This window comes from Pteropus vampyrus, unplaced genomic scaffold (genome assembly GCF_000151845.1).
Source record: "Pteropus vampyrus isolate Shadow unplaced genomic scaffold, Pvam_2.0 Scaffold88, whole genome shotgun sequence".
In the NCBI taxonomy this organism is placed as follows: domain Eukaryota; kingdom Metazoa; phylum Chordata; class Mammalia; order Chiroptera; family Pteropodidae; genus Pteropus; species Pteropus vampyrus.
The window spans coordinates 3,771,720-3,794,601 of NW_011888869.1; the positions used below are offsets into that span (position 1 = coordinate 3,771,720).

General features: G+C 33.7%; 1 protein-coding gene and 1 pseudogene across 20 annotated transcripts in view; one reads left to right on the forward strand and one right to left on the reverse strand.

Moving 5' to 3' along the window:
• The window catches only part of MARCH1 (membrane associated ring-CH-type finger 1), a 612,422-nt gene that overhangs the window by 534,680 nt on the left and 54,860 nt on the right, over positions 1 to 22,882 (reverse strand). The gene's annotated exons all lie outside the window — the stretch shown is intronic.
• LOC111742209 lies at positions 2,692 to 2,810 on the forward strand (annotated as a pseudogene).

The following is a 22,882-nucleotide window of genomic DNA, read 5'->3' on the forward strand; positions in this document are numbered from 1 at the left end:
AGTAAAGATCACAATATACTATACTGTTTTGTATACAAGGACATAAGGAAGCAAAATCTGCCATACCAAAATGTGTCCCTCTGGCATGAGAAACATTTTATTTTTAAGAAACAAAAGATGCAGAAAGAACCTTTGACCTTCCCCCAAACTGCCTAAAAGAATTTAAGATATAAGGCCTGTTCTGAGAAGAACTAACACTGTAGATAACCACAGTATTAACATAAACTAGATATGGCAGATGGGGAGGAAACTCAGAAAGCCTTTTTGATCAAAGTCCTCTCTGTGATCCACTGTCTCTAGGTGGGCCAGCAAACTTTTGTTCGCTAAACATAAACTCTTTTCATCTCCCTGTGAATTGCCTTACTTCCTTTTGAAGTCCCAGACCCAAAAATGGCATGTATACTTCATTTTGCCTTACTGTCTTTGGAGTTGTCATGCTTATTTGAGTTCTCCATGGGTAAGTATTAAAATTTGATTTTTTTGCTGTCAATCTGAATTATGTCATTTTAATTGTTTGGCCATAAGAACCAAGAGGGAAAGTAGAGGAATATTCCTTTCCCTCAGAAGGATGAGGAAATTTTATATTTCATAATAAATTCACTGGGATATATAAGTAAGCCAAACCTGAGCCCTTAAGAGATTCTTCCTATTTTTCAAAGGCAAGAGTACGTACCAAGTGTTGCTGGCATTTTGTTCAGGAATGGGTGCAAGAATAAATGGATCGACCTTAATAGTTCCAAGTACAGAATTTATCTTTTCAATTAAAGGTAAATACTTTCTCCTCCCTCATTATTCTCAACTTGCTAATAACAATATTAACAACAACAAAGCCACAAACTATAATCACAGCACATTTATTTCAAGTACATGTATGTTACATGTCAGTAATCATCATCTGTATTCCATTTCTATGATGTTATTCTTTCAGGTTTTATATAAGACTCTGGAACGATTTATAAACAAAGTGTGGGAGGAGCACAGGCTAATACTATCAGAATTTTAAGTGTCTTTCTTAGTGGGAAAGATCATGGATTCATAAATTTCATCACTATTCCATGATGATATCTGAGAATTGTGTGGCATCACTCATCACAGAACCTTAAAAAGCTTTCAATTACATGATCTTCTTTTATCCCACCATATTTCTTGGGTTGGGAAGATCTAGAATATCTCTTCCATTTAACAGAGGAGAGGTACGAGGCACACAGAGAATGAATGACCTCATAGAAATGGATCGTGCATGTCATAATGAAAAGGCTGGATCTGGGCTTCAGTGTGGATTCCGCTGCTTCTTTTTTGGACAACTAATCTAAGCTCTGGCAGCCTTCTGCCCTTCTTTCTCTTAAGTCTAACCTGAGGGTGAGATACAGCTCTAGTATCTGAAGTATCTCTGCCTACTCTACTCCCTCTTTAGAGCATAAAATGACACTCAATAAATATTTGTTGAATACATAAATGTGTGAATTAACAAATGAATGAGTACATGAAAACACTGAGACTAAAATTCCATGTAATTTGCTTTCCGACTTTTCCTCTGTCCTCTGCCTTTATAAATATAAAAAGTTTACTATGTAAACTTTCATGACAGAAAAAGCTATAAATTGTCCCTCAGTATCCACAAGGGGATTGGTTCTAGCACCCTCTGAGGATACCAAAAATCCAGGGATACTCGAGTTCCTTATATAAAATGTCACAGTATTTGCATATAACCTATGCACATCCTCCCATATATTTTAAATCGTCTCTAGATACTTATAATAACTAAAACGATATGATGCTATGTAAATAGCTGCTATACTATTTGTTTAGGGAATAATGATAAGAAAAAAATGTCTGTACGTGTTCAGTACAAATGCAAGCTTAACCTCATAGTACACATCAGCAACAATTTAACTTTTTAAAAAATATTTTCAATCCACAGTTGATTGAATACGCAGCTGCAAAACCTGCAAATACAGAAGGCCCACTGTACTGTTATTAATAACAATTCCAAATAGTAATTAAAATTAGGACATTCAATCATTATTTCAAAGTAAATTAAAGAAAAACTATTCAGTTACTTTTAAGAATTCCACACATCGAAAAATGACTAACTGTATATCTTGGGAACTGGAAAATGAGGAATGCGCAATATTTATGTTGTGCCAAAATTCTAATGCAAAGTTTGTAATGTAAAGATCCTAATTAGAAGCATAAATTATAGATTATATTTGGAGGATTGACAGAAATGTTCCTTTTAAAGGGCAAAATATGTTTTGACTAAATGAATCACTGAAAAGCCTGTTTTAAAAAACATTCTCAAAAATTCATAAGTTCATCTGTTAGACAACAAATGCTAAGTATATTGACTATTATAACCTTTCTGTATCTCATTAAGGCATCTTGAGACAGTTGATTCTGAACAGTTTTTGTCTCTTTAAAAAAAATCACATAACTTAGTTTAAAATGTAAAGAATCTTTCAGTAAAATTGTTAAGAATTTAAACCACTGTTAAAATATCATTGAATATACATAGCAATAAAATTGAGAAAACTCCAGTTCCACGAGACATTTATTCAGAAATAAATATTGTCTATGAATTAAAAATTATCATCAGTTAAAATATTTCTTCTCCTATCATGTATTTTACAGAATGAAAAACACCATTATACTTAAGTTGCTTAATAAATACCTCATTTAAAAATTTATTTTGTCTATGCCCATGCCACCATGAACGTTCCTGATCTTGTCTGATCTCGGAAGCTAAGCAGGGTTGGGCCTGGTTAGTACTTGGATGGGAGACCACCTTGGAATAACAGGTGCTGTAACCATTTAAAAATATATAAATTTCACACACACACACACACACAAAAGAATGCTTCTAACATCTCTGATTTGACTCTAAAGTTTTTAAGATACAACTGGCTCAGTACTTTTCAATGTAAATTCAAAACAACAGTAAAAATGAATTCATTCAGTCTTAAAGTATTTTATAAATAATAAGTAACAAATGTCAACTATTCTCACAATACAGAAAATATACTATAGCAAGGACTGAACATATTTTTATAACTATATTCATTAATTTCATCTTCATAAATTTTCTTAAATCCTTTTGAAAATCACATGAGCAAGAACTAAATCGATACCTATCTATGCATTTATTCAACAAATAATTATGAAGTACTATATAAAGTTTTATGTACAACCCTTGAGTGGTTACCAAGATGTAGAAGATATGTATTCTGCCATCAAGAAACTTAAAGACAAATGGGCAAAGAGGACATGTAACTAATATAAGTTAGAAAGCAGGAAAACAAACAGATGAAGTAGGAATTTAGATTAAGACATGACGATTACTTGAAATCGCTGGGAACAGGGAAAGCTTTGAGCTGTATCTTCGAAATATGGGTTTTATTTTTGGCGTACAGGCATAAGGAGAAAAACATTCTGAGGCAGGAAAGAGCATAAACAAAGACTCAGAAAGAAAAGCATGTGGTGTATGTGTAATCGAAGCAGCTAAGTGAGAAGGAGGAAAGGTTTGCAAAGAGAATAGAAAAGATAGAAGATGATGACTAGACATTATAAAGGGTCCTGAATCTAAAACGAAATAAGTTGGACTTTATTTTATAGTATTGAGGATCTCTTATTAATAGAGTAAAGACTAACAAAACTATTACAGGAAGTTTTTCTTAACAATGCATAAGAACAAAATAAGGAAATGTTGGAGGGACTTCTTTAAGAAGAAAAAATATGTACCAAAAACAGAAATAAAGAATGGTAAAAACTACATTCTTACCTATAAGTAACTCAAATGGAAAAGAATTAAGTGCTCCAACTAAAAGATAGAGTGGATGAAGGGAAAGGAAAACAAAACTCTTACATGTTGTCTATAAGAGACTCACTACAGATTAAAAAACACACACACACAAAAGGAAGGGATGGAAAAAGATATTGCTTTGATGGCCTAGAAGGTATTTAAGTCAGACAGAGAAAGGTAAACACCATATGATTTCACTTATATGCAGAATCTAGGGAATAAAAAGAACGAACTAATCAAGAACAGACACAAATATGGTGGACAATTTGGTGTCAGACAGAGGGGAAGGGGGTTGGGAGAATGGGGTAAAGGGTTAAAGAAATACAAATTAGTAGCTGATAGATGGTCATGGGGATGGAAAACATGGCATAAGGAATGCAGTTAGCATTAATACGTTAGCTACGTGGAGCGTCGGGGAGGGAGGATGCAATTGAGGGGATTGTTTTATGAACTGTATAGATGTCTAATCAATGTACTGTATACTTGAAACTAAATTTAAAAAATAATTTAAAAAGAAAAAAAGCACAAAATAAGGATGAGCCAGGTGTCAGGAAGAACAGTAAAAGCCACCTATAAGTAAAACGACCCAGGCAATTAGATCCTGACCTAGAGTATAGTCTCTTGGGATAAAAAACAAAACAAAACAAAACAAAAACAATTGATGGGAGTTTACCGATTTGATGTAGGAGGCAGTAAAAGAGCAAACTCAAGATGATGATTAGGGGACTAGATGGAGATACTACTGACAGAAATGGAAAAATGGGAGAGAGAAGGTCAAGAAGTGAAAAGCTGGCCAAAAGACCAATTACCGAGCACCTCCAGACCCAATTCTAAGCATATTACTTAGGTTATCTCATTTAACCTCATCATAGTTAGTGTGACAGAGGCCATTAAAATGATGCGCCCAAGATCACACAATTAGTGAGTGACAGATCCAGGAAAGACAAACAGTTCAGTTTGTGTCATGCTGAGTTACAGGAAGAGGTGTAAAATGCAGATGATAGTACTGAGTAATGAGTCTGAAGCTCCAAAGAAAGAGCAGTAAATCCAAGACAAATTTTGGGTGAGTTATATGCATAGTAAAAGCTAAATTAAGTTACAGAACCTTAATGGAGAGAATAGAGCATTAAAAAAATAAAGGGAGATAGTCAAAGAAAATAGAAGGTAAATATTTTAAGAGTAGATATTCAATTTATCCCTAAGTGGGGGAGACCACTTTGTGAATTATATAAATGTCTAACTACTATGCCATATACCCGAAATGAAAATTTTAAAAAAGGATAGTAAAAAAAAGTAGAAATTCAAATGACATCTTACAGATCTTTAATATATTTTAGAGTTTTCCCTCCACAAAACCAAGATAGAAGATGTACTAAGTGTGGAAAATATGAAAGCTAAATGCTGAAATTGCATAGGCCAAATAGTTTCAGTATTATTTTGATCTCATTGTGTCAGCTGGGAAATTAATCAAGAGGAAAAATGGTAACTCAATTTTCCACTTCAAGATTTCTTAATTAATAAAACTAACATCACATACATTATACTAATAAATGATATCTATTTTAATTATATTTTGAGAACTTATTTCTCATGCCAGGTCATCCCAGGTTGATAAATAAATAATTCAATAATTAATCATAAATCTTTTAAAACATGATAAATTGGAGTTTGTTTTTTTTTAATTAATAACCAATAGCACCACCTGTTACAACTAGAGCAATTTAAAATTTTTAAAAATTACTAGAATCAAGAGAAATAAGATTATAAAGTATTTTAACAACATTGACTAGAACAAGGAGAAGGAGGAAATGAACAAGAGGAAGAATCAATAAAGGCCTTCAAATCCATCAACCAGTGGTATCTGAATGTGTGCTAATTGAGTACTTCATTATTTCTTGCCTGTTTGTTTGTTTTTTAATTTTGGAAGAGAGCATTAAAAAGACTTGAATGATTTCATTTCTTACTAACATTTAATAGACCCACAACAAAGATCAAGAAATATATTACTTTGAACAATTATTACTACTAGCATAATGATTTCATATAATTAAATGGTCAACAATATGCTGGTCACTATGTAAAATTAAATATTTAATATAAGACTTATGTTCTTCTTTTTTCCGAGTTATTGATTAGTAAAATGTAGCTCCCTAGCAAAATCTATTTGAATTTGCTCTTTGCTTAACATTTCATGAAGTGCCATTCTTTCCACAGTTTGAAGGTATGATATCATTTCAAACATAGAACATAACATTTACCCAATTTAAACTCACAATATTTTGTTTCCATGTTATGTAATCATTAATAGAGAAGAGACAAAATGTAAACCATGAGACTGAGAACACTTGAGGATGCTTAAAGGTAATGAAATATAATGTTTGCCCTGGCAGCTCTTCTTACTTGGCCCTTCTCCTAGTCCAATCCTGTACAACTCCAAAGATGCCCAACGTTAGCCCCATGCCAAAGGGAAATTCACAAGGAAACAGTGATCTCTTCTGACTTTTAAACTGTTGGTTTACAGAGTGTGTAAATGGATGTGGTTTTTCACTCTATGTATCAGGACAATGGTAAAGACAAATTACTTCGTGTAGTATTGACAGAACAAAACTTTTATTGCTGCCCTCTTTATAATTCAGTGATTTTGAAAATTTCAGAAGCTATCTTAAATGAAGACACTTCTTTATTGCCTTACTAACTCTTCCAGCAGAATTCTCCACACAGACAACAACATAACATAGCAAAGCTGCATGCTAATAAATAAAATCTTAATGAGATGGAAATCAATCTAAAAATATAAAGGATACATTTCAAAACTGATAAAATAAATTGGTAACTCAATTTCAAGAAGGCTAAGGAAGAAATGTAAAAAATAAATAATTTTATCCAAAAAAAGAAAAAAGAAAACAAGCACAAAGCAGCAGAGGATTTTTTTAATGATTTTGATTGTTTAAAAAAAATCATTAATCTTCATTTTGGTTAAATCATCACCGAAAAAAATGGGTGAGGAGAGAAACACTCATATTATTCTAGAGATAATATGATTATCAAACTTCAAATAAATTTGAACTTTTTAAAACTTGCATATATATGGATGCAAAAAAAATTTTAAAAATCCTAAAAGAGATGATTAGCCTCTATAACTTAAGCAATACAATAAAAGAGAGTTTACTACATAACTATGTATGATTTAGGCCAGTGCTACTATGAATACATATAAATCTTCTGTTTACAAGAATACTAAGCACATCCCGGATTCTCCCCCTCCTGCATCAAACTTTTAGAAAAGAGAATAGATTTTTTCAAATTAGTTACTGTACATATTCTCCACAAAAAAAAGTGGAGGGGGGAGAAAAAATCACTAGAAGTAATCACAGGGAAAGGGATGAGACAAGGCATCCGCAATAGTCTTTGATATTTGTTACAGCAGCAATAGAACAAGTTATTATCTACATGGGGAACAATTAGATTGGGATACCTATATCATACCGAAAATAGAATGTATTCTGGAAAAATATTCGAAACATTAACACGAAAAGAAATGACAATTTTTGTGACATTCGGTAGGTCACAATATCAAGAACAACAAACATTAAAGTAGAAAAATGCATACATGACTACATGAAATATAAAGTTTCTATATTTTGAAGATATCACAAAGTGGCAAGACAAATTGTAAACTTTAAATAGCTGCAACATATATAATGAATGAATATACATTCAGAATACATAATATAATGAATTCTCAAAAATCAACAGGAAAAAAATACTCTTTAAGCAAAATTCACGAGCAAAAAAGGATAAAAGAATGGCTAGTAAACATATGAAAAGAAGCTTATTCTCATGATTTTTTTTAAATCCACTGGCCTGGTAAAAATTAAAGAGTCTAAAAATAATGATTAGCAAAGATGTAAGGTAACACAAACTCTTATCTTTTGCTGGTAAAAGTGTAAATTGATACTGCCATTTTATGAAACATCGTGTTATAAAGTTGTAAATACGTATATGTGATGACCCAGAAGTTTGCTGCTACTATTTACCCAAGAGGTAAACCCAAGAGATAACTTGCACATCTGTACTAGGAGACATATACAAAATGCTTATAACGTTGTGAAAGCAAAAAAGTAAAATCGCCTAATTTTCCAGCAGAGGAGTGAAACTAAATATAAATCTCATCAAATAATGAAATAATATGTAGCTATTAAAGTAAACTATAACTACATACGTGAAAATGGTGCATCTCCCAAACATATCGTTTAATGGAAAAACAAGCAGCAGAAGAATATAAAAATATGATCATAGTCATATAAATTTCAAAAATATGCACAGTAGAGAAATGTATTTTTTAGGAATAGATTCATGCGTGATAAAACTATAAAAACAAATCAAAAGAAAAAAAGGAGAAAGGGTAGCAATAATTCCAAGTGGCTGAGGGGATTTCAGCTGAAAAGAAATTAGTATTGTTCTATTTTTTACTAAGGTGGTGGATACACTAGTATCTGGTTTAGCATAATTCTTTACACTTATATGTATATTATGTATTTTGTATGTATTAAATATCACGATAAGACAATAAAAACTGAGAAAATAAAAATGGTGGAAATCCTGAGTAGCCAATAATAAAGAAATGAAGAAATAAGTAATAGTCCAGTTGAATAATGGTATATCACAAAGCTGTGTTCTTAAGTGTGTTATGTTCTTAATTACATATAAATGGACATGTACAAATATTTTTCATGTCAAAAACTAAAAAAAACAGTAGCTCCTCTATTAGTGGGATAATGTGTTTTGATTATTTATACAGCTGCTCCTCTAGTTACAATGTAACATCCGGATAAATCCTTCGTAAATTGAAAATATTATGTCGAAAATGCGTTTAATACACCTAACCTACCAAACATCATAGCTTGTGTATGTACCTTAAACATGCTCAGAACACTAACATTAGCCTACAGCTGAGCAAAATCATCTAACACAAAGCCTATTTTACATTGAAGTGTTAAATAGCTCACATAATGTATACACTTAGGGCTTGCCACCTTCATGCTGGGCAATTATTTCGAGTTTCATCTCAAGAGTCATTGCTTCCTCTTCTCACCAGAAGCAGGAGACACACTAGGTGTTTTTGCATATGATAAGATGTGAAAACACAAAACACAATGTCCAAAATCTCCGGTAACACAGTACACGGTAGAGTATCGGTTGTTTACCCTCAATCGCGTGGTGACTGGGAGCTGCAACTCGCTGCCGCTGCCCAGCAGCATGAGAGAGTATCTAACTACATACATAGTGCTAGCCCAGGAATAATAAAAATTCAAAGTATGGAATTTGTATTGCTTTTGCAACATCATAAAGTCAAAAAAATCATAAGTCGAACCATCGTAAATCAGGGAAGATCTGTATTTCAAGTTTTATATAGTAGGTACATAAGGAATTTTAAACTCAGAAAAAAATATAAGTTAATATTTTATAAGATTCTTACTAAAGAACAACCAGAAAGTGGTAAACCATCTATGCTAAGACGTAAAACTCATTCGTTTAGCTACAAGAGAGACTATTGCCTCCTAAGAAAAAAAATTAACTTCCACATGTATAAAGCCTTCGAAAAGATTCCATTTTGTGTTAATTTTTGTGTTAAGGTGTAAAGCAGTGGTCTGGTTTCATTTTTCTGCACGAGGCTGTCCAGTTTTCCTAACACCTACTGAAGAGATTGTCCTTTCTCTTTTGTATGTTCTTGGCTCCTCTGTCATAAATCAATTGTCCATATATGTGTAGATTTATTTATGGGCTCTCAATTTTGTTCCATTTGTCTGTGTGTCTGTTCCCTTGCCATAATATCCTGCTGTTTTGATTACTATAGCTTTGTAGTATAGTTTACATAAGGGAGTGTGACACCTCCAGCTTTGTTCTTCCTCTAATACTGTTGGTGGGATTGTAAATTGGTGCAGCTACTATAGAAAACATATGGAGGTTCTTCAAAAAAATTAATGGATAAAGAAAATGTGGTACATACACACAAAGTAGAATACTACTTAGCCATAAAAAAGAATGCGATCTTGCCATTTGAGACAACATGGATAGAACTTGAGTGTATAATGAAGACAGAAGGAGAAAAGACAAATACCACATGATTTCACTCATTTGTGGAATCTAAAAAACAAAAGCAAACAAACAAAATAAAACGAAAACAAACTCATAGATACAGAGAACAGATCGGTGGTTACCAGAGAAGAAAGAGGTTGAAAGTGGGAAAAGGGGTGAATGGAGTCAATTGTATGGTGATAGATAGTAGCTGGACTTTTGGGGGTGATCACTTTGTAGTACATGCAAATGTCAAATTATAATGCTATACACCTTACACATATATAACAACAAAAATTTAATGAAAATCCATTGGTGTTGTTTTTAGTAAGACAATTTCTGAAGATGTGCCAGCTTATTCATGGAAGCAACCCCAAACCCTAAAACCATAAGAAAGAAAACAAGCAAATGAAAGCTATTCCAAAGGTTTCTTTTTTGAAAAAGGAATAAACAAATAAAAATGTTCTTAAAAGAGGAATAGAAAAATCAATATTCAGTTCAAACTCCAGATTTGCAGATAATTTATCAAAGTTTTCCAAACCTTCATAATCACTCGTTTTGACATGAGGGTTTATGGTCGGGAAAAAATGTCTTAAGCAATAAATAATAAAGCTAACTTTACCTAGTCTAAAGCTAACTAGACAATGATGGCAAATTATTTCCCACCAAAACAAGTGTCTTGCTCACTCGAGTTCTACTCTATCTGGAGCTTTTCTTTGCTAGTGTGCAAGTGGGTAGAAAATCATTCTTTTTTTGTGCCCATGCAGCTAAACCATCCTTTCATCTCATGAAGATGACTCATGAGGACTTATCTGTACTTTAAAGTTTGCTTAGAGTAAGAAGTAGGTTCAATATCTACATCTAAATTTGCTTAAGCCTGCACCATTTCCCTAAATGACTAACAAGGTTTTATTTGATTCTTTAGTAAAGTCTGGATAGTTTATTTTTCTCAATAAGAGGGATTCATATCGATCACCCAGGAGAAAAATTATTAAAAGAAAATTGATTTGAAAGTGATATTAGATATGAGAAAACTATTTTCAAACCCCCTGCCATTTATGGTTATTTGTGCAAGTAAAGAACACAAGGGTTGATTAGTTTTGAAATATCGCCCGTTTGGCCAGGATTTACTAACTCTCTACTTCACACACAGCATGTGTCCTGGAGTCTACTTTTAAGAGTAGACATCATTCTGAAAAGTTGTAAAACTCTGATAAGAGATATAGCTAATCTGCCCTTAATTTAAATATAGTAACTGCATATGACAAGGAGTTCGAAGAAAAGAAATGGAGAGAAAAGAAGGATGGATCATTAAACATGTTGAAAATATAAAAGAGGCATTAGGAAGGATTTTCCTGGAAGCTGTGTTCCTTTTCTGTTGCCATTCTGCTGCTGCTATGCAGACTCCCACAACCAGTCCTTCACCCCCTTGTTTCTAAAAGAGAACTAATTGACTTATGATAAATGTTAAGCCTGGAAGAGTTAAGGGTTGCTACAGATATTTTTTATTATACTCTGACATTAGAACAATCCTTGGGGGAGCAAAAGGTTAAAAACTCCTTTGGTTAAGTGTTAACTAATTCATTATGATTGTACTAAACAATGTTTGGATAATTTTTCCTAGTCCCTTGACATAATGTTGATAAATAACCCAGAAATAAGAAAGAGATTAATGGTTGATTAAATTCCAATCAGGTACCGAATATTAGCTCCTAAAATTTAGCTATTTATAAACTGTCATGCATTGCAAAAGTAGGTAATACATAAATTTCATTTATCTTTAGTGATGTAAGATTGAGGCAGTGAATCACTGAAGTCAAATACTGAACTAAGAGAAAGATAAAGGAATGTTCTCTTTTACTTAAAAAGCAACATCATTGTTAAATAGAGATTAGTGGATCCTGGAAAAATATTTTTAAAGTGATAACAATAAACAAATTGATTACTCTGATGATTTGAAGAGACATTGTTTCTATAGTTGTACCTCTACAAAAATTTGTCATGTTCCAGTTACCCATTAAACTGTTATTAATATTTTCTTCTTTCATTTCTGTATTCAACATTCCATCTCAGTTAGATCTCATCTACACGCCACAGTCTCTCTCATAAAAAAAAATAAACCTCCCCCAATTCAACAATCTCTTTCAATCATTATTTTATCTTCTTTTCAGATTTTTGAAAAGTTTGCAAAAATTTACCTATCCTCACTCTCTCTCTTTTTTATTCCATTCCAATGGACTTGGCTTCTGTTACTCCATCAAAACAAGATTTAGTAACTAGAGCATTAAAAGCAAAATATGTTATAGTTCTTATCCTTACACTCAACACCCTTGTGGGTTTTTTCTCCCATCTTCAGATCCACTTCATCTTTCTCCATCCAGACATAAAATATTGCTTTACTGTTTCTCTTCTCACTCTAACGTTATCGCTGTAGACAATTTTAATCGTGCTCACTGCTTAAATTACTGTACATTATACACACACACACACAGACGTGCATGTTTGCATGTGCAGATGCATGTGTGCGCATATATAGAGTGTGAGCACACTTGAATAGGGGAGAGGAGAGAACTCGTCAATCTCCTGATGGCAGAACAGCCAGAGTCAGAGTCAGGACAACTACAATCATTTTATCTGGCAGGCTTGCATTCGGGAGGCTTCCTGCATCATTCTTTTCCTCCTAGATCTCCTCACTTTCCTCAGATTGTTGCTAACATGTCACTTCCTCTGTGAGGACCTCTCTGACTTATTAAAAATATTGCATTGCATCACAGGCTGCACAAGGACAGTTTTTTTTTTTTGTCTGTTTTAGTCCCCGCTGTATCTACAGTATCTAGAGCAATGTCTGACCGATAGTAGACACTCGGTGACTATTTGGTAAATGAAGTAATAAGTTTACATTAGATCACACCACCCATTGAAAGCACTTCTTTTGGCATCACATTGCACTTTTAAATAACAAGTCTTCTCATATAATGTAAGAGCCTGCAGAATACAAACACCTTCTTCTCCCTCTCCAGTCTCTTTTCAACTCCTCTCTTACTGGCCTTCAGTAACCAAGCCACGTTAGAATTTTCCTCATTTCTTTATGTATACCTGTTTGGCCCCATCTCAGGGCACACTCATGTCCCCTCTCCCTGCCTAGAAGGGTCTTCTGTCAACGTTTCCTAGTGAATCCCTGCTCAACTTTCAATCTAATCAGAAGATGCATTCCCTCTAGCAATCTTTACCTGGCCTTTCAGCCCATTTATTGTACGCTCACATATCAACAGGCGTTTCATATCATGTGTATCAAACTACACTTTTACATTTTAACAATTTCTAGTTCCCTTAATTAGACTGTAAGTCTCCTGAAGGCAGGGACTTTGTTTTTTCTCGCCATTGATTTGTCCAGTGTTTAATGCGGTATCTAGTACTTAGGTGCGATCAATAGACATTCGTGGAATCGATGAGTAAAAGAAGTAATTGATGTGCCTTTAAATCAGGATAGCAGGGATCAGATACAGAAAACTGGCCAAATTGTTGTAGTCCATTCACATTAGTTCCCAGTGAAGGGGAATCATCATCAAAAAAAAAGGCTCTAAATTAGTAAGTAAAAGAATTTTTAAAAAGAAAAAAAAAGAAAATGAAATAACAAATTAGAAGAAAAATTTATTATAGCTTTTTTTCCAGGCCACTAAATCAACCTAATTAAGTTATGATTTGTTTTAGCATTCACAAAATTATATTACATACCAAACATATGCCCATTAATCAAAGATTTAAAAATTCCTGAATTAAATAGTATAACGTCAGCTTATGCCAGAGTTGACCTTGAAAAATCTTTCGAATATGGCTCACTGTGATTGGAAGTTACGCATGAGTATGTTTTCCTAAGGATTTATCAGCAATGCCTCAGTGTATGTTTTTGAAATAAAATGTATCTGAGTAACAGCAGATAAAATTACTCTTGGATCCCTCTTTTGTTAGCAAGAGATTCTGAAACCCAAACATATATGATAAAACCCAATACAGATTAATTCCTTTTGAGAGTCAATCTGTTATACAAAAGAAATGTGGAGGCGGGGCCGTTAAAACCAAGTTGCTTGGCTCCACTCACTTGGAACAACTTCTTCCTCACACTGTCTGATTTCTGTCTCTTCCTTCCCCCCAGGATTTAGAGTAAGCAATCAGTTAGAAAGAGTAAAAATAAACCCACACACACAAAAAAAATATGTGTGCACAGATTTAGCAAAATCTGCATGTACATATGCATATATACACTGCCAGTAGTATATTAGTAAAGGCCTATTTATAGTTTTTGTCATTATAGATCAGTTTTCTACTGTCCTTGCAGATTAACATAATTTTTAAATGGTTAACCAATATCTGCATACAGTTTAAAATGTGATCTATATACCTCCTAAGTCAGGGGGGAAAAGCCAAAGGCTAGACTATATAGATATTAAAAATTGCAGCTAAATTATTAATCTGATAAAAATTTATACAAAATTTAAAATATTTTAACAAAAAAATAACTGAACTAATCACTGAAAAAATTATAGAAATAAAACAAAATAAAGAGGATAAGGATTTTTAAGTGCATAAATTTATGTACTAGAAAGAAGAGGAAAACAACAGAATTAATAAATAAATACAAGAGTTCTCTTGAAAAAATAATAATATATGGCACTTATATCAAAATTAAAGGTGGCAGATTACAAAATGCATATTCAAAAAGCAATAGCTATTAATCAGCAATAATCATTTAAAACTAAATTTTAAAAATTGATCCCACTTTTAAGGACAACCAACATTATTCTATATCTATAAATATATATATCGATAAGAGCAAAGGTTCTTTTAATTTTACTGAAGGATATAAAAATAAGAAATGTACTATGTTTCTGGGCAACTCAAGTGTTTGCCTAAGTTACCTATAGATTTAACAAGCCTTAATCAAAATGTGAACAAAACTTTTTGAAAACTTTTGACAGTGATTCTTAAGTTCTTGTTATAGAATAGAAGTGAAGCAATAGTGAAATTTAAGTTTAAGACAGAAGTTAATTGAAGAAGCACTGTCCTATCTCCTATTGTAAAAGATTATGAGATTTAATGGATCATTGACTATTTAATATGTGCACATATTATGCTAAGTAATGTACACAGATTATGTCAGTTAATCCTCTCAATAATCCTATGAGAAAGATTGTTATACCCATTTTATCAACATCCTCACTTTAGTATTGAGTAAATTGAGGTTTAAAAAGGTTATTTCCTCAGAGTCACAAATCTAGCATGAAGCAGAATTGTAGTCTGAACCTAGGCCCATCTGACTTCAAACACTAAACTCTTAATAACAACAAATCACTGTCCACAGTGATTTATGTAGAGATGGGCATATAATGCAAGTAGGGTCAGACTCACTCACAAATGATTGATAGAGATCTTTCTTCTAAGGTCACTGATTTTAAAGATTGTTTAAGCCTAGTGTTATTGGGGAGCTGTTCTCATTGCTTGTGAATAATAGCCAATGAGATCCAGAGGAAAACAGAGCAAAAAAACTGAGACAGAAGCCTGTTGATCAATCTTGAACCTTGGGATCCAGCTGTTCTGGACTCTCAGACTTTCAAATTGTGAGAAACAAAAGTTTCCCTTTCTGTTCACATGAGTTTAAATTGTGCTCCTGCCACTCACAACAAAAGCATTCTGACCAAAAGACCACTTGAGTGGTTTCTAGGGATAGAGGGGCAAGAGAGTTGGGGGTGTCTGCAAGGGAGTTTTACAATGAGGAATTATACGAAAGAGAAGCAAGACAGTATTAACTGACTGACGGTAAGAGAGTGGTACGGGTAGATGTATTAGGAGCGTTGATGCTGTGGAAATACCGCTCCTAGATAAAGGCAGTTGGCTGGCAGCAGTCTGAGAGCGAACTGTCAAAATTGAGATACTAGAGACAGTGCAATTAGATAGAGTGCAGTGATAATAAAGAGTGCAGGTATAACCATGCCAGTGGGTGACTGGGGTGGGAAAAAGCACAGAGATCAAGGAACTAGGAGGCCAGGATATAAGATGATGAAGTTCAAAAAGACTTGAGCAAAGATGAATTAGAGGGCTGGAGGGCATGTTAGTGAGGAAAGTGGTACAACCAGATGGTCTGAGCATTGAAGATAACAGGAATTGTAGGAGAAAGAGTCAAAATGATTTGAAATTGATAGTTGGGAACCTGGAGGATCCTTTCTTGAGATATGTGATAACGAGGGAGGAAAAACCAACCCCATGTAAACACAATTCACTTCATGCAAGAAGGTGAAAGTGACAGTCAAAGAAAAGATTACGGCAGAGTTTATAAATTAGAAAGTAGAAGGCCCATGGGGTAGAGTGAAAGGGTGAAGGAAGGAAGCGAATATGAGATATTGGGCCAGATGAGGATTGTGTGAGTGGTAAAGAAATGAGAATCATAGTAATAATTGAAAGTCAGAGAGATCTAGACTTATGGGTGCAACTGAGGTTTGAAGAAGATATTTTACGATTAGTTCAAATCACCTCTTAGAAGATAGACAAACAATTACCCCTGCAGCCTACCATGATATGTGTGATGTATAACCTAGATGGCACACACTAGTAAATGACTGCACAATGGTTTCATGTCAACTGCTTCAGATTGCCCTAATAATAAAGTTATGAGCTGAACATGATATATCGGATTCTTTAGTCTACTTTCTTGCCACTTCTCAGCATTGCATATTATAATCCAGCCCTACTGAACCACTCTTAGTTCCTCTAAATATTCCCTATTGTCTCTTACCTCACGTCTATATACATATTTTCCCTCTGCCCAAAAATGCCTTTCCTTCCCACTCCACTCACCTCTGTTTTTGGCTGACAATTGTAGTCATCATTCATGATTCAACTTTGGCATCACCTCCTTACGGAAGCCTCCTTTTACTTGCCAGTACTGGATTATTGCTTCCACATCTTTTATTCCTAAAGTACTTACTACACTATATCATCTTTGACTTTTAATGTAAGCTCTTTGATGGAAAATATTGTGACGTGTATACCCAGCACTTAAGAAGAAAGGTGTGTGGCGGCGATTTAATACTTATTGGCAGCATCGATGAATTAAACAAACTGAAAACAGTCATGACACAATCAGGCTTCTGTTCAAATATTTTAGGTGACTGATCTCATGACTATGTTATTTATGTATTTTTGCTACACAATAAATGCTGCCTGTATTCTTGAAGATGATGCCCCACAATAGATATAGGAGTATAACTACAACATTGAGAGATATCTGAATCAAGGTTTTTCCTGAGCATTCATGTTGGTTATAAGAAACATATTTTTTTTTCACATTGTCATGAGACATAAATGCTCTTTTAGAAGATATCCCATTCAGTCCTCTCTTCCTTCTCTAGAGTATTTTATAATTGCTCAATCACTCTCAGTAATTACCAGTTTTTGTTCTAATAGAAACAGAAAAAAATGTAGCATTACAAAATTTACAGTCAATATCTTCTTATTTAGGTAGAATGAGCTCAAGAATAGCAAAATAGAAATATTTGTTCCAGTTTTATCCAATGGCTTCCCCACTATTTAATCGTTTACTATAATAGGTCAAATAATATTTGAAAAACATAAACTTTAAGAAAGTTGAAATGGAAAACAAAAGTAAATTTATACCTTAAAAGAGCTTTTATGTGTACCTGAAAAGTACCTAAATTTGTGAAAACCATCCAGCCTTCTATTTTCTGGGCTAAGTTGACATATAAAATAAATGTGGTTTCAATATTTGAATATACATCTATAATCCATCTGGAGTTTATTTTGGTTTATGTCAGAAGAAATGAACCAATGTTATTCTTTTTCCAAATGGTTAGCCAGTTGTTTCAACACCTTTTCTTGAATAATTCATTTCTCTCCACTCATTTGAAATGCCACTTTTATGATATACTAAAGTATTTCGTTGAATTAGGTGTAGTGCTACTCCTTCTGTGCTATTCCAGTGATCTTTCTATTCGTGTATTGGAAAAACAATTCAAACGGCATTCAATATTGCCCAAAAGCCTACTTCTCCCACTGAGTAATTTCATTTACCCACTCTCTGCGATGAGTATGTCATGCTTTTCCTCTCTCCTCAATGTCAAAGTCGCCCTCCCCACCACATTCACAACATGTATAAGTCACTTTAAAGGAACCGCCTCACCTTTTCTTCACAATGTCTGTTTCCACACTTGCCCTCAAGGAAGATGCCTGGGAAAAGGAAAGAGAGTGCTGTCCATTAAGAGACAGAACACAGAAAGAGGAAGAGAGGGAGGTTTGGGAAGTTCGGGGAGCAAAGGCATCCAATACTCTTTGAGACCTTTTGAGTATCCGGTTGAGGATTTCCAGCAGTGCCAGGAGCTCAGGAAAGTATATGTGCAATAACTGAAGGCTTTGAAGGCAATTCAATCACCCATAGAGAATGATTAATTTTAAAAAAAAAGACACCTGGATTTAAAAATTAAGATTGATTTGTGATATGTTTTAAATCAATTCATTGGAGAATGAACAGGAAATAAGCAATGAATAGGAGATAAGAGACAGTGAAACTAATGACATTTAGGTCCTGAGATAATAATGTTTTGGATGGATAGCTAGTCAAATCACTTAGCATATGGAAAAAAACACACATCCTTAGTCTGGCTGTGAGGTAGGACTAAATGTTTTTGATAATTCACTTGAGGATTCTGATGTGTATGCAAGTATAGGAGGCCACTCAACTTACCTTTATTCTAGTCCTCAAACTAAAGAAGACCAAAAGAAAAAGAAAAAGGTAGTTGGTCAGGCTCAGTTCACCAGAGTAGAAAAATCGTACAAGAAACAGTCCTATAGTGTTTCTGGACACATACACCTTTATTACATGTCATGGCAATCAGGTAACCAAGGATTTGAGTATTCAGGTCGTGGCTACATATCTTGAAAAAAGCAACTCACTTTGAAAGAGCTGAAAAAACAGTTTAGATAAAAAAAAAAAAAATTAAGTAGTTTTAAATAGCTTTCACAGTTCAGGAAAACACGAAATCAAGAACAAACTGGCTTACTCTCTGATTTCCAGGATATGCATTATTGCCCTCACAGATGCTTGCATGTTAAAGGACAACTGGTTCAAAATCACAAAGATGTTCAACTATCACAACCATTTTTCTTCCTTGATAAAGTAGTTCGATAACATATATATTTGGCGCTTGTTCTCCAAATACATGTGAAAATTAGGTAAAGTCATCCAAATATGTTTGGGCTTTTAACTTGCAAAAAACAAACTTCTCTAAGTAACTTTAGATAAAATAACGTATGCATTTATAGGAACTGATTTTGTTTCTCCTTTATGTACTAATCATGTAACGATAGATAAAATAGTAATCTCTTCAGCAAGTGCTTATTTTACAAAAGTGGCTTTACTACTTCAGGTACAAGTATAAAATATTTCTTTACAAGAAATTATCTGATCATGCTGAACAATAACATATCTATGATTATAAATTTTAAGAATCGTCAGCGCTTCAGAACAAAAACAATTATAAGATGTCACCAGAAACTATTATCACATTATAATCAAAGAAGGGCCTAAAAACTGAACTGGTATCGACTAATAACGATATTTATTTTTTTTAAGTTGAATATCCTGATAATTGTTCCATCTTCACTAAACTGAAGCCACATTTTATATAAAACGAAAATTAATGATAACTCAGGTCATACCTGTCTCCCAACGGAATTTCTAATAAAAAGTAGCAATCTGGCCCACTTTGGTCTCACTTTACCCCTACCAAAACTCCTGGGGAGGAGTGAATATGCAAGTAAATAATGAAACAGCAATATAAAACTCTGTATTTAACTGATAGGAAGAACAAGGAAAATATTTCATAAACTGAAGTCACTCCCACAAAACGGATTTAAAAAAAATTTTTTTGTCATTATTCAGCAGGGTAGTCTACTTATGTCTAATTATGTTCAACTCCCGAAAAGATAAAGGAAAGTTTTCGTCATAAGCCTGGTGGTATGATTTTTAGGAAACTTGTATTAGAAATTTCCTCAAGCGAGTAATGAAAAAACAACCATCAATGTATCTAACATCCAAGATCTTAGTATATGTCAATCACTTACTCTGAGTATTTTACATCTGTTATCTCTCTTGTTATGTTTGGTTAAGATATTTTATTGAAAACAAAAATAAGATACCCACAGACATTTGAGTTTTAACCTTAAAATAAAACTCTATTTTTCACATATCTTGTTATTTCCAAGGGTTTGCTTATTGAAAATTCTCATCATTAACAAATAATTCCATTAGGAATGAAAAAAAAAATTCTAGCAAAAACATTTTACAAATAAATAAACTAATAACCTTATAGGGCTAACTATTTAACAGTTATTGTCATCTGTTTTCCCACAGAGAATCACAGTGTTAGAAGGCAAAGCTGGCACAGATGGAGACATAAACTCTTAAGATATGTCATGAAGTCTCTTGGATGACAGCTCATTTTTATTTCAAACACAACTGAACTTTCATTCTCTCTCTCTTCTTCTGTAACTGACATAATCTTAAATTTTTGCCTCGTCTCTAAAAAAACACATCAAATTTCTTCTTTGATTCTCCCAGAGAAATAACTTGTCACTCAAGCCACATTCATTTTTAAGAAAAACTAATCTTAAGTAGAGCTCTCTCTATAGCCTGAAACCACTGAGATTAAAAATAAATATTTATCCCATAAAATTAACAGAAAATACAGGCTTTATGGGTTCACACATGTAAATTTGTTCACCCTGTTGATTTAATCATCTGTTTAGAAAAGAACTGACATATAATAAAATAAAAACACTAACTACCTAGAAAATATAAAAGATACAACCTTTTTACAATGCATGTGAACTCTTATGAGATGATTTTTTTTTCCTCCTCCCTACCCTTCCAAATGTGGGCTTTAATCATAATCTTTGTAATATTATTCTCATAAGGAGCAAGGGGCAATGTGTCCATTAAGCAGAGCTGAGTGAGTTGTGGTTAAACTATGCACCCTCTTGACTTATGAATGACATGTAGTTCCACAGACCCTATGCTGCTCTGGGTTAATAAACATGATAGGGTTCCCTCTGGTGTCCAGATCTCAAGCTCTTGAATGATGGAGACTAAAGAGACATCATGTCAACAGACTCAGTGACTTGGGGTGAAACAGGGGAGGGGGACGGGAAGGAGGCTGTTGGGTAATACCAGGTGTCCTATAGAGCTCCTTAAGGCATTGTGCAGACCAGCCTGATCATGAGAAGTGGTTCAGGCACTTTTTTAGAAAAAAAAAAAATGCCTAGGTCTCACCCTAACCCATGGAATCAGAATCTCCAGAGCAGCTTCTGGAAATGGTAAGCAAGTCTCACATATGATTTTTATGATAGGCATGTTTGGGAACACCTCTCTCAGACAAGTGACTTCGTAGCAATGGATCACAGATAACTCTCAACTGGTGAATAAAGGCACACAGGGGTTGGGTTGCTAGATTTAGAAAATAAAAATATAGGATACTAATTTACATTGAATTTCGGATTAACAGTAATAATTGTTTTGTATGTTTCAAATATTGCACACTGATATGAAAAAATTATGTGTTGTTTATCTGAAATTTGAACTTAACCGGACATCCTATATTTTATCTGGCAATCCTACGTAGGAAATCAATATATGACATTATGTTTTAAAAAAAGTAAAATGTTTCTCCTTCTGTATGACTATTACTGTATTAAAAAAATCAAATCCAACAATTAGTGAACTGTATCATTTTTTTTCCTTTTATCAATCCTTCGACATCTTTGAAACTAGCTACCAACCTATGAATCTATTCACATATTTTGGCAATGTTTAGTGTTCATTTATAATTACTGGATCATTCATTCCAATTATTTTCCCAGAATAACATATATCTTTAGGAAATATATTAAGTTCTAGGGGCACACAGAAAGTTGATGCAGTTCCCTGATACCATTCCCTTCAAGAGCAATGAAATATATGCTACATGATTTCATGAGTTATTTATGTGTTGCATATTACATTATGTTATAGATGTGTTGTATGTGTGATATAAAATGGATGAAGTCTATGTTAAAGTTCATTTATCCCTCAGGTCAAGGGTTCTGCAAAGTCTATTGTCATCAATAGTCAAGAATACGGCAAGCATTTCATAGGAGTGGAAACAAGAAAAAAAAAATCCATCCTCACAGAAAATAAACTCATTTTAAGGGCAAATAGTCAAGGACCACCTGTCATCATTTTTACTATGAGGTTCCTTGCCTGTCACTCCAAAGGACAGCCTCCAGGATAAGCTAAATGACAATACAATTTAAGACAGACCAAGTTGTCAGGTAACAGGGCCCTCAGCTTCAAAGCAGCAAAGATGTCACTGGACATCTTCATTAAGAGAATATACTCCAAGGCATGCCTTAGAATCAGTGAATTAAATTTTAAAAAGTCATCTCAACTGCATCACTCTTCCTGATTACCTTGTATGCAACTTTCCTAGGATTTAAACAAGAAATAATCCTATAGTCAAACTTTGAGATCTTCACAGTATCTCTTACTTTAGGATGTGCAAAAGAAAAGCATCTTTTTTGTCGCTGTAGAATAAGTGGTGCTAGCACGACATGAAAACTAGGCACTTGGTCTTCATAAGAGATTCCAGAAGGTCACCTGAGAATAATTCACTGTTGACTGTATTACATAAGGTTTTGCATGTAGAAATGAAAGTCCTTAGAAGTTTGTTTACTAAATCATTAGATTATAGTGATATATTTCTCAGAGAAGCTAAAAGCAGAGCACACTGAATTCTATGCTGTTAACACAAACTGGCCCAGAAACACAAAGATACAATTTTAACTAAGGCTGCTATGGGAAGCTTACGAGTATCTAAAAAAGAAATGTTGTGTGGGTGTAGGAAGGAAACAGAAATGTCACAGGCAAAGATTAAATCCATGATTCGAATGGTTGAAAATCCT